Source organism: Schistocerca serialis, chromosome 5 (assembly GCF_023864345.2).
Source record: "Schistocerca serialis cubense isolate TAMUIC-IGC-003099 chromosome 5, iqSchSeri2.2, whole genome shotgun sequence".
Lineage (NCBI taxonomy): Eukaryota > Metazoa > Arthropoda > Insecta > Orthoptera > Acrididae > Schistocerca > Schistocerca serialis.
Window position 1 is genome coordinate 438,690,716 of NC_064642.1, and position 17,917 is coordinate 438,708,632.

Genomic DNA, 17,917 nt, shown 5'->3' on the forward strand with positions numbered 1-17,917 from the left:
GTCGCGTTGTTATCAGGAAGTGTACGTGAGAGCGGAGGGTGTGTGGCCCTGCAGAGCGCCGTGGCGCCAGTGAAACATCATTCAGTTAGTAGCGAGAGTTTTCAATCATTACGTCTTCTTCCCGGCTCTGCCTAGCCGCGATTGTGCTGAGTCCGCGCTGCTTGAAAGTGCGATGTGACACGTCAGTGCCCAGCGAGGAACCTACTGAGCACAGGTCCTGGCGTTGCCTTTGATCGGTTCTGCGGCCCCGTTGCATGAGAAGGCGGCGGCCGGAGTGGCTGTGGACATCCGTCAAAGCCTCAGTGCTCTCGAAGAGTAAAGCCGTGCTTAGGCTCGCTCCCAGAAATGTGTATGCCATTGGTGTTGGTTGTCGAGATGGAATCTAGGCGGAAGACTCAGCACCAACAAGAAATATAGCCTAAGATGCTGTTCCAGTATACACCAGGTTGGGGGCCACAGTAATCGCAAAACAGGCGCCCATGGCCGTAGTTGAGAATCCTGCAGACAGGTGGATCGGTTCTACAGCCACGGAGTATTTGCCCGGCCCCCATCCTCGGTCAGTCACCGTTGTGACTAGCAGGAATGCAGCTAGCAGATCAGAAGTCCCGGTTGGATTTGCAGCACTGGCAGCAGCCTGTTGACATTTGTAGCCTATCATTTGGTGAATTCACCAGAGGATCCTGGAAACTAACACAGTTCGCCTTCCATCGGTCTCTGTAATACGGACGGAATCGCCTGTGTATGAGCTTGAGCAGGGCCGAAGTAATACAACAGGCGATGGCATGATACCCGCCTCACTGCTGAACGAATTTGCTATCGTTTTCTGAGTTGGTTAGCGATGTAGGTTGATCGAAAGCTTAACTTTATGGTTTCAGATCGTTTCTTTATGAGAAGTTTGCATCCTGAAAGGTGTTGTTGTGATATCTCTACCTAAAGTCACTACATTTAGCCTCGTTCAGTAGAACCTTCAGACTTTTCCGTACTGTTGTTCAGTTGCTGTGTCAGTTGTTCTTGGCTTCCCTCTCACATAGTCTGATGAAATGAGCCCGTACCTTGCTTTTCCTTCGAGCCGCCTGCGTCGACCTTCAGTACGACACAGTTTCATAGGCAGCAAACAGGCCGCACTTAGCCGTCCCCCTTGATTATTAATAAAAAAAAATTTCTGGGCTTACTTACCGTTCTACTGGGGAAGTTTTCCCATTCTTAATAAAATTCGACTCCAGTTTTGACACCTTACTATTAGTCTACATGTCTTTTTAATCCATCGTCCATGGAATATTCCTGTCTCAAAAACGGAAGTCAATGTTACACATCTTAATCCGCTTAAAATATTGAATTAATTCCTAATCATTTCCTTACTCTAACTTCCTAGTGTTTAGACCCATGATTCATTCTAACTACTCAATATCGTTTCCTGTCATACTGCCAAACCTAGCAACAGGCAGCTCATGCACACGTAATTCTGGGTGTTTCATAGTTTTTCCACGTGCAGCAAACCTAAATTACGCAAATAAAGACTAGAACCACTGTATATTGTACTTGTAGCTCCAATGCTTATGTTTGTAACCTGATTGCGCTACTTGTCAGAGTACTGTCTGATGGAGTTTAAGATCCGTCCTGTGGAAATCCGTAATGCAGTTAATTTTCCACTGAGCGAAGAACATTGGGGTTTAGCCTATCGTTTGGAAACGTTAGGCGTCTCTGGACAAGACAGTAGTATGTGTTAACTCGTTTACTGTTGTAGCCATAACTGTTGCTAGTAAGCGGAAAGTTGTTCTGGCTATGCCGCAAACCTTTCCATTTATTAAGACTTCATTGGTTTCTATTCCATTTTGGACAAACCCTGCGGCTTTTCTTTCGTATACCAGTTCAAAATTATGTTCTTTGTAGTCTACATGGAATACATCCACTGGCTCCTCTTCCTTGGAAATGCGGATAAGGATTTATGATTCCTGTGACACTCAGTTGCTTTCTACCTTCCAGGAACAACTGTGCTGCACATCCGTGCATGTCGGTTTGGACCATTCTGGTCGCAAAGATCGTAATATTCTCCTGCTGGGATTCCCATAACCCTTCTCTAGACTTCAGTGCACATACTTCTTTGTTCTCTGAAAATATCAGCACATAGCTAGCGCGTTCTTGTACCCATTTTCCTACCACGCTCCGTTTCAAATGATAAGGGTGTATAACGACACTGATATAGACGTTTAAGCTTACTACCGGAAAACGTAATCGCGCTCCGGCCATTCTCTCGTCACCTAGTGACATTTGGTAAGATACCCTCAGCTGGTTCCTCTATATGCCACATTTTAGTTACAAAATCCTTTTTGCTCTTCTCGTACTCCTGCTAACAACTGCTGTTGTGGCAATAGTGTAGTGCTTACTTGCTCAGGTGCGGCGTGGAAAACAGCCCCCTGCAAAGTTACTGTCCCTAATCTTGCATCATTGATACCATCTGTCAAAATGCGTCACAGTCTAGCTACACCTATCTGCCCATCTAATTCCTGCAGCTGGTTCTGCACCCTTCTAAGATCTTCATTTATAATCTGATTACCACTTCTTGTGTACTGCATTAAATTCATTGCCAATTCCGATACCGCTCTTGTGGTCTTAGTGTAGCTCGTTCCATGTTCCTCAGATTGATGGTGCCCCACCCCATATTACTGCTCGTAACGTCTGCTAGTGCTTGTACCTGTCCTAATGTATTAGTTAAATTTCTAATATCATCTACTGTTCCAAATAGTGTTTTCCAAATTTCTCTACACGCGTTTTTCCATCATCTCTTTTCACGAATCATCTCCATGGCACTTGACAAATTACCTCCTTCAACTATTATCTGAGAGTCTTGCAAGGAAGTAGCAATCTGCGATATTCCTCCTCCATTTTCGCTGTATTTCCCGTTTTCTCAACTTCTTTCCGCTATTCCTCAAAGGTATCTTCTGACTCGTGCACCTCATTTCCCATTTTCCGTACATTTGGAGTTAAAACAAGCGTCCACTGATAACCGATAAAAGGACACTGGGTAGTCTTGAGAACACAATTACAGAGTAATGAGGTTGGTTCCGAAATTAATCACCTATTCCCCACTGTATGAGGTGTAGGATCAGCAATAATACGATACTCTTCCTGGCTACCCATGATGGCATGCCACCAGGAGAAAGGAATGTCTCCTCATTTTACTGCTAAATACTACACAGTATGTACTCATTAAACTACCTAGTATAAACAATAACCCCAAACTGAAAAATACGAAACCCAATGATTGAAACAGAAACAAATGTACACAATTAACAAACGTAAACAAAACAATTGTTCTTACTGCATTTGATATGCTACATTAATGCTAATTAGCTTTGATTTCTGGTTTTTATTCGTTACCACCTGTGGTGTTGGAATCTGTGGAAAAATATCTGTAACTGCACTGAAATTTTTTTGGCTTATATGGACAATCAACGTCAGAAACTGTATCTTCACATTCACTGCTGATGTGATCTCTATCACCTGACATGGACCCCTGTACGTAGTTGTATAACATCCACCTACAGGAGGTACACGACGTAAAGACAAACTAGAAACTTTAAAACAAACAGAAGTTAAAGGTAAACAGTTCACAAACTTTGTTGTTCTTCTTTTTGGTGTATATGGGTTAGTCGGCATATTGCGCTGATACTATGGTAGCTTCCCCCAACATTGTCCCACCATTTCTAGACTTTCAGGTATTTTTGTGTTCGCTTTTTTAACTCGTCGCTAATTGTGGCCATGACCTAAAAACTCAAATATCTATGTCCGTTGCTTGTGCTTTCAGTCATTCTGACAAGCTTTTACCTAATGCTGACAGAACTCCAATTTTTATAATTAGCGTGCCTGCATTAGTGTGCATTTTCTCTTGTTCATGAACTACATTATAATTAAACGCACTTAATTTAAATGTCCACAATGTTCATCTACTCGTAGGGTCTTTCAATCCAAATAGCCACTTAAGGGAAGCATGATCGGTCCCTACCTTAAATGTGTGTCGGTACAAATAACAGTGAAAGAAGGAAACACCACAAATAACAACTAACATCTTTTTTTCTGTTGTTGAGTAACTGAACTCTGCTTTATTGAACAATATAGATGCATAAGCCACTGGACATTCGTTAATGTTTTCCACAATCTGGTTCAAGACACAAGCGACTGCTCTATTATTTGCATCATGGGACAGAATGAAGCCATGTTTGAAGTTAGGAAATAAAAACAAAGGACCGGATACTAAAGCATGCTGAAATTTCTGGAACGTGTCACTCTGCTAACATCTCGAAATTTAGTACTTTTCTTAGCAGTTGATCAAGAACTCACCAGTTTGCTCAAAATCCTTTACAAATTTCCTGTAACAGTTACAGAGAACTAAAAAAGAATGTTACTCTTTTGTAGTTAGTGGTGGTACAAAATTCTTAACTGCTGGTATTGAATGTGGATCAGGCTTTACTCCTTCTTGGCCATTCACATGTCCTAGATAGTTTATTACGGTCTGAGTCAAGTGGCACATAGTGCGATGTTCGTAACCATCTAAAGATGCCAATTACTTCATGCTTTCTTCGATATCCTTTGCAAATACGATTAATTCATCATGCATTGCTTAGGTCTTGGTCTGGGAAGCACTCCATCTAAGAATCCCTGGAATATCGCCCCTGTGTTTTTTGCACCAAACAGCCTTCTACGATACTACTAATGTCCTCACGTTGTGGAAAATACTGTCTTTAGCCGGTCTTCCAGTTTCATTTCAAGCTGCTGGTAGACACTCTTTAAATCCATAGCCTAAAGGTATTTACATTGATCTAGGCTGCCGAGTGTTTCCATAATGTTAGCGATGAGATGAACATCAATGACAGCTTTTGTATTTGAGAAGCGATAACTGCGACAGAACCTATATCTTTTGGGCATAACGACAACATTTGCACTACAGGGGCCGTCACTATCCTGAATGATTGCTTAAGTCAACTGATGATCAATGAACTCCTTCATTATAAATGCTTTGGCACTCATGGTTTCTTATATTCCAGACCACTGGTTCCTGCTGGTATCCTATGCTGTGTAATCGGTGTCGCTGGTAATGGACACACCGGAATGAGCAAATGAACCTAAGCAATAAAGCTTTCATGTCCTCTTTCTATTCCTTGCTAGTGTTTAACTTTATCACACAGCACGGAATTGTTAACGGGTTGGGCATGGGTATGGTCGCCACCTGGCTTGTCAGCATCGTCTTCTTCCAAGACACTCAATCTGGCAACCAACAGCCACTTAGGCAGACTCATCTCGTCCATACCAAAATTGTTTTCACTCACTGGGACCATAAATTCTCTAACTATATCAGATACGAATACTACGCTCCTGTGCATCATAAAGTGGCTTATCTATCTCTTCGTTGCCTGCCAGTGGTTCTGCCTTGCACAACAATTCCCTCAGTAACTCTGTACATTCAGTATCCCAGAACAATTTCCCTACACCTTCTGGTACATTATCCTGAGAATTAACCTTTAGTGTACACGTATGCAGTTGAGCTAATACTGCCTTCATGACAGGTGTACCTTGCGACATTGCTACACCAGCGGCTTTCTCCCGCAACTAAAACCAACTTCCAAGTTCGATCATATGCCAGAAAAGGCCGGTTATTATAATGTTCTTTATTGTAACTCAAACCAACTTCCAAGTTCGATCATATGCCACAAAAGACTGGTTATTATAACGTTCTTTATTGCTGTTTACTGTTTTACTGCGACTCTCTCTGGCGACTTTTACTCTTCATGTGTTCCATTTGTCCACATCTGTAGCATTTAGTATCAGAGGAGAAAACACCTTCGCCACTCCGTTTTAGAATCGCAATATCTATTTCCTCTAATAGTGTGGCAATTCTGATAGCCTAATACAAATCGCTAGCTTTATCCATAATTGTCCTTCGCGAAGTACCAGCTGAAATATCTCTCACGAGCACGTCCAAGGGCTTCTATCTTCCTCATGCAAAAGGAATCTGAGTACAGAGCGAGGTGGCGCAATGGTTAGCACACTGGAGTCGCGTTCGGGAGGACGACGGTTCAATCCCGCATCCAGCCATCGTGATTTAGATGTCCGCGGCTCGTGGTCTTGCGGTAGCGTTCTCGCTTCCCTCGCACGGGGTCCCGGGTTCGATTCCCTGCGGGTTCAGGGATTTTTCTCTGCCTCGAGATGACTGGGTGTTGTGTGTCTTTCACCATCATTTCATCCTCATTCACTCGCAAGTCCCGGTGTGGCGTTAAAGAACTTGTGGAGTGGCGGCCGAACCGCCCCGCGAGGGGTCTCCCGGCCACCAATGCCGTACGCTCATTATTATTATTATGATTTAGGTTGTCCGTGATTTCCCTAAAACACTTCAGGCAAATGCCGGGATGGCTCTACTGACAGGGCACGACGGATTTCCTTCCCTAATCCGATGAGACCGATGACCTCGCTGTTTGGTCTCTTCCCCAAAATCATCCCAAACCTCTATCTGAGTCTCTACACTGAAGAGACGGAAGTCATGGGACAGCGATATGCACATATACAGATGGCGATTGTAGCGTTTACACAACGTATAAAAGGGCAATGCAATGGTGGAGATATTATTTGTACTCACTTAATCCATGGAAAAGGTTTCCGATGTGATGATGCACACACGACAGCAATTAACAGACCCTGAACGCAAGATGGTAGTTGTAACTAGACGCAAAGGATGTTTCTTTTCGGAAATCGTTAGAGAATTCAATATTCTTAAATAATCCAACGTCAAACATGCGTCAGGTATATCAAATTTCAGGCATTACCTCTCATCATGGACAACGCAGTGGCCGACAGCGTTCATTTAACGACAGAAAGCAGTGGCGTTTTCGTAGGTATTTCAGTGCTAACGGACAACCAACACTGCCTCAGATAACAGTAGAAATCAATGTGGGACGTACGATGAACGTATCCGTTAGCACAGTGCGCTGGAATTGGATATTAGTGGGCTATGGCGACAGACGTTCAACGAGAATGCCATTGCTAACAGCACGACATCGCCTTCGGCGCCTCTCCTGGGCTTATTACCATATTGGGTGGACCCTAGTCAGCACCTCAGGCTCCCAACATATGCGATTGTAAGTTCTCCCGCACGACGCAGAGTGTGCTAGAACGACTTTCTGACGCGAAGGTAGTGTACCTGAGCTACGGCTGACATCAATGTTACGTATCAACTTCACTTCTTGATACCAGTGTTATGAGCCGAGTCCGGGATCGCATTGTTACCAGGAGATCGATCGGAGAGCGGGGTGAGTCGTCCTGTTGAGTACCTGGGATCAATAAAACATCATTCATTTAACAGTCTTTTTCCCGGCGTTGTCCAACAGCGACCATACTCAGTCCGCAGACCTTGAAAGAGCGAGGTGGCACTTCAGTGACTGATAAATTTGCTGAGTACAGGCCCTGCAGTGTTTATAGTCAGCGCTACGGCTCCGTCGCTCGAGGATGCGGCGACCTTACGTCACCGCAACTTGGAGTGCCAGTGGATGTCTGTCAGAGCAACTATGCTCTAGAAGAGTGGAGCTACGCTTAGGTTCTGTCTCAGAAATTTGCACACCCTGTTGTCGTTTGTCGAGGTGGTGTGCAGACGGAAGACCCAGCAGTAACACGGACAGTCCAAGTGGAGGTTCCAAGTTACAGCCGGTAAGGCGGTACTTGCAGTGACCCAATAGCCGCGACACAGGCGCCCAGCGCCTAAATTGAACAGGTTGCGGGCTGGCAGATTGATTCTTCATCCATTGAAGATCCGCTCGGTCAGATGCCGTTGTGACCAGATGCAATGCGACTTGCGGATCAGAAGTCCCCATGGACTCGAAGTTCACCGCATTTTGTAGACACCTCTTGGATTTACCATAGCATCCTCCAACTTAACAGAAATGGCCTTCTCTCGGTATTCGTCATGCAGATGGAATGGCCTAGTATTGAGAATGAGCTTGAGGAGGAAGGAGGTTTTATAGCAGGTGATGACGGGATCCTCCTCATATCGGTCACCGGATGTGCTCTCTTTTCCCGAGTCTGTCAGACTTCTCGGTTTCACCAATGTCTAACTTCAGAGTTTCACAGAGTTCCTTAATGCGAAGTATACATCCCGTAAAGTGTTCTTATGAAACCTCTGATTTACTACATTTAGCCTCTCTCTGCTCACACAGTCTGATGAAAAGATCCCACAGCATGTTTGTTCTTCGGCCCACTTGTGTTGACATTCAGTTATGACACCGCTTTGCAGCCAACAGACACGAACCACTTAGCCATCTCTGTTGGTTCCTATTTTATTCCTGCATTTACGCAGTGATCTGCTGCGCAAAAGAACGGCTATCAAAAAGTGCAGCGTATCTGTCACATCGCAATCAAACCGCTAACTCAACCAGTTCTGGAGGGCGCACATAATTCTGGTTAGTATTGCTGCTCGTTGTTTGTTCCTTTTCAGCACTGAATTAACGAAGGATTTTCTGCTCTAGGGCCGATCCTTACGCTGTTATCATAAGCAGCAGATGACGGCGTCCAGCTTCATTACTACGTTATTGCTATTGACACGCTGCATACGGCCTCGATATAGCCTCATGTCAAACGCCCAATGCCCGCGCGACCTCGAAGATCGAGTCTGCTATATGTCTCACACCCACAGCTTAGCTGCGACCTGCTGCACTGACATCGCCCACCTTTGTAGCTGCGAGATCGATCGTATCGCTAAAGGTCAGTGTAACACCTGACTGCATTACATCTGCCTTACTCTTTGAGCTATCCGCTACACTACGATGACGAGCAATTTCTTACGAACACTGTAGGTATTTCTTAACCAATTTCCAACAACTGTAAACCCTTTCTTACAAAAAGGGGCTGTACGTTATATATTTCCTATGTTTATGGGTCATGATGCAGGTTGTGTAATGTAACTTAATGGCTTAGTTCGCACATTTAAAGGAATGCTACTTGATACCCATATTTTCCTGCAGCATAAGGACGTTACTTTTCTTTTTAATTTCTAGCAGATTTGTTTGATTTCCGAATGTTATATATATCCTATATTTAAACACGAAAGAAAATTGATATTTGAGGTGTATTGTAACAAATTTTTAATTTTAAAAATAGCCGTTCAGTTTTTATAAGGACGTACTTGCTATATGTCTGTACATAAAACCTTGGGGTATTTTTCACAGTTTTCTTTAGCATCTGCCCACCATTTAATGCATCTACAAACATGTAGATGATAGTCAAATCGTCCCATACTTTTGTGAGCATTATTTGCAACGTCACAGTTCAACGACGTTTGTTGGAAGGGAAGACGCAAAGACACGGCGTGTCACAAACTACCAACAAAAAAAGCCACACACTATGGGAGAAGTAGTGCGGCAGAACAAAATCAGGCTGTACAGTAGTGACTCGTTGCACGATGAACGTAAACGGTTTTTGTATCTATAACATCGCCGTGTGGACTCGACTCGCACTAGGTAACAAACGAGCGAATGAACAAGCCACAAGCATCCATGAGATCTAAGAGCCTTATCATGCAAACTGACTTTCAGCTTTCATGGTTAACTTGAAATCATTGTTTCTATCTTCATCCACGTACAAAAAGTAGTGTAAATGGATCAATATTTTGAAACACTGTATCCAAGCTAATGACCTAGAGTAGGTAAGTAGAGATTTAAGAATTCTGTTAGTTAAACACTTAAACGTCACTACATCGGGTATGATCGCTGTGAGTGAATGTTTCAATTCAAGAAACACTGAACAAATCAAATTACTTTCTTAAAATTGAATAGCCCACGGTCTAGATACGAGGACGTGCTGAAAAACAATGCCTCCATATATTTTATGCGAAATCTCTTAATTCTTTTTAAATACTGTAACGTTCGATTAAAAAATGATTTGGTGTTTTTGTTTGCTAATGAATACGAAATTCTTAGTGTTTGTGTCATGCAAATTTATAGTGTGATCTTTAGTTGCACAATTTTATCTGGAAAACCAGTACTCAGTATTCATAATGAAATCAATCCCTCTGAAATTTACTCAGTCTCGTGAGCACTGAGTTCTATGACCCTGTATAATAAACTGATATAATTCCCTGTACAAATAAACAAACAAATAAATTTTCCTTAGCTCTATAATCGCAAAGGATATAATCTTGATATTCTGTATTCTCCGCAGCAAACACAGAAAATATTCAATATTGGCACAGTGAAGTGCAATGCCTGCCGTAAAATAGCTTCATACAAATAATATCAGTAGATTGGTTGATAAATGAATAACCCTGCAAATGTTCATTGAAAATACTGGCTATTGAATCAGCGCTGTGCAGTGCTGCCCACATTTAAGCTGTTACAAACATTGACACTTTTCTGGTTCTGGCAAATTAATAATTTTTGACTGTGATTGAAAAATGATTTCTTTAAAAAATATTCATTAGGTTCAAATTAACACGACATGGAAGAAGATGAGGTACTGATAAGGGGATATCCTAACACCAAATGCTTCAAAATGCAAATGAAATCAAAATAATGTTTCTCCATCACAAAATCTGATATGAAACATTTTACATTAACTTCAAAGTCAGTGAACGTCTCAATTGCTCTGCAATTCTCACTTACTGTCGTAATTAAAAACACTTGGATTGTTACTTGACAAAAAGTCTGACATCGTTTGACAAAAAAGATTCCAAAATTTAACTTCTGTGTATCAATCCCTCCATGAACCATGGACCTTGCCGTTGTTGGGGAGGCTTGAGTGCCTCAGCGATACAGATGGCCGTACTGTAGGTGCAACCACAACGGAGGGGTATCTGTTGAGAGGCCAGACAAACGTGTGGTTCCTGAAGAGGGGCAGCAGCCTTTTCAGTAGTTGCAGGGGCAACTGTCTGGATGATTGACTGATCTGGCCTTGCAACACTAACCAAAACGGCTTTTGCTTTGCTGGTACTACGAACGGCTGAAAGCAAGGGGAAACTACAGCCGTAATTTTTCCCGAGGGCATGCAGCTTTACTGTATGCTTAAATGATGATGGCGTCCTCTTGGGTAAAATATTCCGGAGGTAAAATAGTCTCCTATTCGGATCTCCGGGCGGGAACTACTCAGGAGGACGTCGTTATCAGGGGAAAGAAAACTGGCATTCTACGGATCGGAGCGTGGAATGTCAGATACCTTAATCGGGCAGGTAGGTTAGAAAATTTAAAAAGGGAAATGGATAGGTTAAAGTTAGATATAGTGGGAGTTAGTGAAGTTCGGTAGCAGGAGGAACAAGACTTTTGGTCAGGTGAATACAGGGTTATAAATACAAAATCAAATAGGGGAATGCAGGAGTAGGTTTAATAAGGAATAAAAAAATAGGAGTGCGGGTAAGCTACTACCAACAGCATAGTGAACGCATTATTGTGGCCAAGATAGACACGAAGCCCATGCGTACTACAGTAGTACAAGTTTATATGCCAACTAGCTCTGCAGATGATGAAGAAATTGATGAAATGTATGATGAGATAAAAGTAATTATTCAGATAGTCAATGGAGACGAAAATTTAATAGTCATGGGAGACTGGAATTCGAGAGTAGGAAAAGTTAGAGAAGGAAACATAGTGGGTGAATATGGATTGGGGGAGAGAAATGAAAGAGGAAGCCGTCTGGTAGAATTTTGCACAGAGCATAACTTAATCATAGCTAACACTTGGTTCAAGAATCATAAAAGAAGGTTGTATACATTGAAGAATCCTGGAGATACTAGAAGGTATCAGATAGATGATATAATGGTAAGACAGAGATTTAGGAACCAGGTTTTAAACTGTAAGACATTTCCAGGTGCAGATGTGGACTCTGACCACAATCTATTGGTTATGAACTGTAGGTTAGAACTGAAGGAACTGCAAAAAGGTGGGAATTTAAGGAGATGGGACCTGAATAAACAGACTAAACCAGAGGTTGCACAGAGTTTCAGGGAGAGCATAAGGAAACAATTGACAGGAATGGGGGAAAGAAATACTGTAGAAGAAGAATGGGTAGCTCTGAGGGATGAAGTAGTGAAGGCAGCAGAGGATCAAGTAGGTAAAAAGACGAGGGCTAGTAGAGATCCTTGGGTAACAGAAGAAATATTGAATTTAATTGATGAAAGGAGAAAATATAAAAACGCAGTAAATGAAGCACGCAAAAGGGACTACAAACGTCTCAATAATGAGATCGGCAGGAAGTGCAAAATGGCTAAGCAGGGATGGCTAGAGGACAAATGTAAGGATGTAGAGGCTTATCTCACTAGGTAGATACCGCCTACAGGAAAATTGAAGAGATCTTTGGAGAAAAGAGAGCCACTTGTATGAATATCAAGAGCTCAGATGGAAACCCAGTTCAAAGCAAAGAAGGGAAAGCAGAAAGGTGAAAGGAGTATATACAGGGTCTATACAAGAGCGATGTACTTCAGGGCAATATTATGGAAATGGAAGAGGATGTAGATGAAGATGAAATGGGAGATACTATACTGCGTGAAGAGTTTGACAGAGCACTGAAAGACCTGAGTCAAAACCAGGCCCCCAGAGTAGACAACATTCCATTGGAACTGCTGACGGCCTTGGGAGGGCCAGTCCTGACAAAACTCTACCATCTGGTGAGCAAGAAGTATGAGACAGGCGAAATACCCTCAGACTTCAAGAAGAATATAATAATTCCAATCCCAAGGAAAGCAGGTGTTGACAGATGTGAAAATTACCGAACTAACAGTTTCATAAGTCACAGCTGCAAAATACTAACGCGAATTCTTTACAAACGAATCGAAAAACTGGTAGAAGATAACCTCGCCGAAGATCAGTTTGGATTCCGCAGAAATGTGGGAACACGTGAGGCAATACTGACCCTACGACTTATCTTAGAAAATAGATTAAGGAAAGGCAAACCTACATTTCTAGCATTTGTGGACTTAGAGAAAGCTTGTGACAATGTTGACTGGAATACTCTCTTTCAAATTCTAAAGGTGGAAGGGGTAAAATACAGGGAGCGAAAGGCTACTTACAATTTGTACAGAAACCAGATGGCAGTTATTAGAGTCGAGGGGCATGAAAGGGAAGCAGTGGTTGGGAAGGGAGTGAGACAGGGTTGTAGCCTCTCCCCGATGTTATTCAATCTGTTTATTGAGCAAGCAATAAAGGAAACAAAAGAAAAATGAGGAGTAGGTATTAAATTCCATGGAGAAGAAATAAAAACGTTGAGGTTAGCCGATGACATTGTAATTCTATCAGAGACAGCAAAGGACTTGGAAGAGCAGTTGGACAGAATGGACAGTGTCTTAAAAGGGGGATATAATATGATGAACATCAACAAAAGCAAAACGCGGATAATGGAATGTAGTCGAATTAAGTCGGGTGATGCTGAGGGAATTAGATTAAGAAATGAGACACTTAAAGTAGTAAAGGTGATGGTAGAAGTAGTGAGGATAGCAAATGTAGACTGGCAATGGCAAGGAAAGCGTTTCTGAAGAAGAGAAATTTGTTAACATCGAGTATAGTTTTAAGTGTCAGGAAGTCGTTTCTGAAAGTATTTGTATGGAGTGTAGCCGTGTATGGAAGTGAAACATGGACGATAAATAGTTTGGACAAGAAGAGAATAGAAGCTTTCGAAATGTGGTGCTACAGAAGAATGCTGAAGATTAGATGGGTAGATCACATAACTAATGAGGAGGTATTGAATAGAATTGGGGAGGAGTTTGTGCCACAACTTGACAAGAAGAAGGGGCCGGTTAGTAGGGCATGTTCTGAGGCATCAAGGGATGACAAATTTAGCATTGGAGGGCAACGTGGAGGGTAAAAATCGTGGAAGGAGACCAAGAGATGAATACACTAAGCAGATCGAGAAGGATGTAGGTTGCAGTAAGTACAGGGAGATGAAGAAGCTTGCACAGGATAGAGTAGCATGGAGAGCTGCATCAAACCAGTCTCAGGACTGAAAACAACAACAACAAAAACAGCTACAATGTATCAATATTACAAAACATACAAAATATAACAAACCGGGTATACCTAATGAACCTATGTATTATATCTGATTCCTACATTCAAGAGTTAGCACTGAAAAAAAGTTAGCAGTGAAAAAATTAGCGCCACTCGCAGTGGTTGTGCGGTTTGAGGTATCTTATCACGGGCTACGCGGCCACTCTCCCCGGAGGTTCGAGTCGTCCCTCGGGCATGGGTGTGTGTTTTGTTCTTAGCGTAAGTTAGTTTAACTCAGTTTAAGTAGTGTGTAAGTCTAGAGACCGATGACCTATGCAGTTTGGTCCCTTAGAAATTCACACACGTTTAAACATTTGAAAAATTAGCGAAAGCCACATTGCGTTCCTGCATACTTAGAAACTAAATACAATTACCTTACAAATTTGTTCCAATTGCTTTACCTTTGAGTTACAGTGTAGATTCTTTAGCCTTCTATAAATCCCATGGGAAATACTCAGTAATTGTTAACGATCAGTATCACTTTGATTCCTGATAATCTTACAGCCTCACAGATTAAACTGAAGAAGTCACGGAATAATGTAGATAGAGAGGTACAAATTGACACACACGCTTGGAATGATATGGGGTTTAATTAGAAACAAAAGTATACAAAAGTTCTAAAAATGTCCGACAGATGGCGCTTCATCTGATCAGAATAGCAATAATTAGCATAACAAAGTAAGACAAAGCAAAGGTGATGTACTTTACAGGAAATGCTCAATATGTCCACCATTATTCCTCAACAATAGCTGTAGTCGAGGAATAATGTTGCGAACACCACTGTAAAGCATGTCCGGAGTTATTGTGAGGCATTGGCGTCGGATGTTGTCTTTCAGCATCTCTAGAGATGTCGGTCGATCACGATACACTTGCGACTTCAGGTAACCCCAAAGCCAATTATCGCAAGGTCTGAGGTCTGGGGACCTGGGAGGCCAAGCATGACGAAAGTGGCGGCTGAGCACATAATCATCACACCATCCTGCATAAACATCGTACGTTCCACCAGGTGTTTATCAGCGAGACTGGGGATGATGCGATCCTGTAACATATCGGCGTATCTTTCACCCATCACGGTAGCAGTTACAAAACCATAATCACGCATCTCCTCGAAGGAAAAAGGCCCGATAACGGTAGATGTGGTAAATCCAACCCATACCGTGATTTTCTCGTCGTGCCATGGAGGTTCCACGACAGTTCTAGGATTTTCGGTAGCCCAAATTCTGCAGTTGTGGGCGTTGACAGACGCTCGGAGCGTGAAATGAGCTTCGTCGGTCCACAACACGTTACTCAACCAATCGTCATCTTCCGCCATCTTTTGAAACGCCCACCTCGCAAATGCCCTCCGCTTCACTAAATCGCCAGGTAACAGTTCATGAAGCCGATGCATTTCGTACGGATAGCATCGGAGGGTATGCCTAAGTGCCAACCAAACAGTAGTGTATGGAATGCCGGTGCGACGTGCGACTGCACGAGCGCTGACTTCCCCGTGCAGAGACGAACCCGCTACAGTCTCCAATTCTTCCTGAACGCCTTGTGCTCGGTCGGCCACTATGGGGTCTATCGTCTAAACAACCCATGGCTACGAACTTCGAAATCATTCTCGCCACAGCTGCATTTGCCAACGGACCTTTACCCGTTCGAATCCCCTTTCTACGGCGATAGGATCGTAACGCTGAACTAGCGCATTCCCCATTCTGATAATAGAGCTACACTAGAAACGCCTTTTCAGGTAACGTCAATATGCTGCGACTGCTGACGCATCTGATTCTCTCTCTCATTGCAGCTCCTTTAATACACGATTGTCACGCGCAGTCACTGACGTTTTGCTGTCCATCCGCCATCTGTTGGACATTTTGTGAACTTTGTTTTTTTTTGTTTCTAATAAAACCCCATGTCATTCCAAGCATGTGTGTCAATTTTTACCTCTCTATCCACATTATTCGTTGGTTTACTAAGTTTTAAAATTTATACTGACTCTTTGATCTCCTGGTAATATCATTCGTCCATAAAGCAACAATTAATTTCTTAAAACTAGTCACTAGCTTTAAGTCTTACATACTACCTATGACAGAGTGCTACGGCAACTGCTACAGCGCTCCACGCGCTTCTATATTTGCAATCGATTCTGCCACTCAGGCAACGTCTTTCGTTCAGGGGCGTCAAAAATACAGTCCCTTCTTCACATGACAATCGTTTCAGGTCATTTATCATGAATTACATTACAAAATCGGTCTCTACATACAAGTGGACCCCTGACAACACAATAAATGTCATTGACATTCTACATATTTATGCTTTATGTCTATATGTTTCTTTCTCAAGATGATAACCACGGCGATGACATTTCTCCCATCGAGGAAGTTGTTTGTTGATACCGTCACTGTACAATGTTTGACTTGGTTGACAGAGCAACAACCCGATCTCTGCTTGCACCATTTCATCCCTTTCAAAGTAAAGACCTCGAAGATTCCCTTTAAATTTTGGAAAGAGTTGAATATTGGATTTCGGAAAGAGATGAATATTGGAAGTGTATGGAGAATGATCGATGATTATGAGACAGACATTGTCGTTCAAGGAATAAAGACAGTGGGCGATGTAGTGATAATCATCAGAGACCACGTAGACGTATTACAACTAGAGATGAAGCTTTTGAAGTATTGTTCTGCATCAAGTGTGAGAGTAAATGAAATCTGTCTTTTAAAAATAAGAGCAAGAAATTGACTGGAGCTGGGAAGGGAAATCAAAGATGCGCTGAATGAAAATTGTCAACATAGCGCAGAACAGTTCCAGAAAATGCGGTTTATCAACACGTGTATTTTAGCCAAGGTCTACTACATGACACAGGTTCTCCCGATTCCGTTATTAGTGGCGAAAACGATCGTGTCCACCTGCACAAATTTCTTATGGAATGCGGCATTGTTCAGGGTGCCTGTGAAAACAGCAGCTTGGGATCCAAGCAGTGGAGGAATGTGACTAACCGACATCAAGCCTAAAGCCATGGCATTGTCCTTACGTTAAGCGAACTTCGAGCATTACAATTAACAACTCTGGTAGCACAACCATACGACCTTGTCAGGCCGGAAATTGTAGTACCGCCGACCAATATGCTAGAGAAAGAAGTCTTAAACTAAATCGTATTAGGGAATTTTGTGTTGAACGCAGCATGAAACTATTAAAAATCAAAAACATTACAGGAAATTTGACTTTAGAAGAAAGGACAAAATATGAAAGGAAAAACAACTTAGCAACTAAATACGCCGAAATAGCATCGAATGTAGTCTGTCAGAACATATGTAGCAATGTTCTGTCGTCTGACGCGAGAACGGCATGGTACAACGTAATCCACAACACTACCAGCATTAATGAGAGTCACTCTGCCATCGGTTTAAGAGAGGCTAGCCCCTGCACTAACTGCAACCTTATAGACACTGAGCCTCATCGGTACATGTGTGAAGATCGTATTACCTACTGAAGTTGGACCAGGGAGAAAGTTTCTCAAGTAACAAGAGCTTCGGCAGACAATATACCGAATAACATTTTCTACATACCAGAAGGAAGATAACACTCTAAAGCTACGAATAATGCAGTAATCTGCTTAATGAGCAAATATACAGGCTACCTTTTTAACAATGTTGGAAGTGATGAATGTTTTGAATATAAAATGTATACAGAAACTAAACTGGGAAGGAACACATAAGTATCCGGACCACAACAAGAAATGTGGTAACATGCTCCTAATTGTCTTCAACAGAATGGGTATATGTTAGGGGCACGCAGCTTCGCCAAGGAAGGGGATAGAATGGACCTCGAAGCCTCGGTGCCGTGGAGTGTTCCTAATAGTTCTGCAGCCCTTTCCCGACCATAAGCTCCATCAAAAATCACGTCTGAAAAGTAAATAACTAATAAAGCAG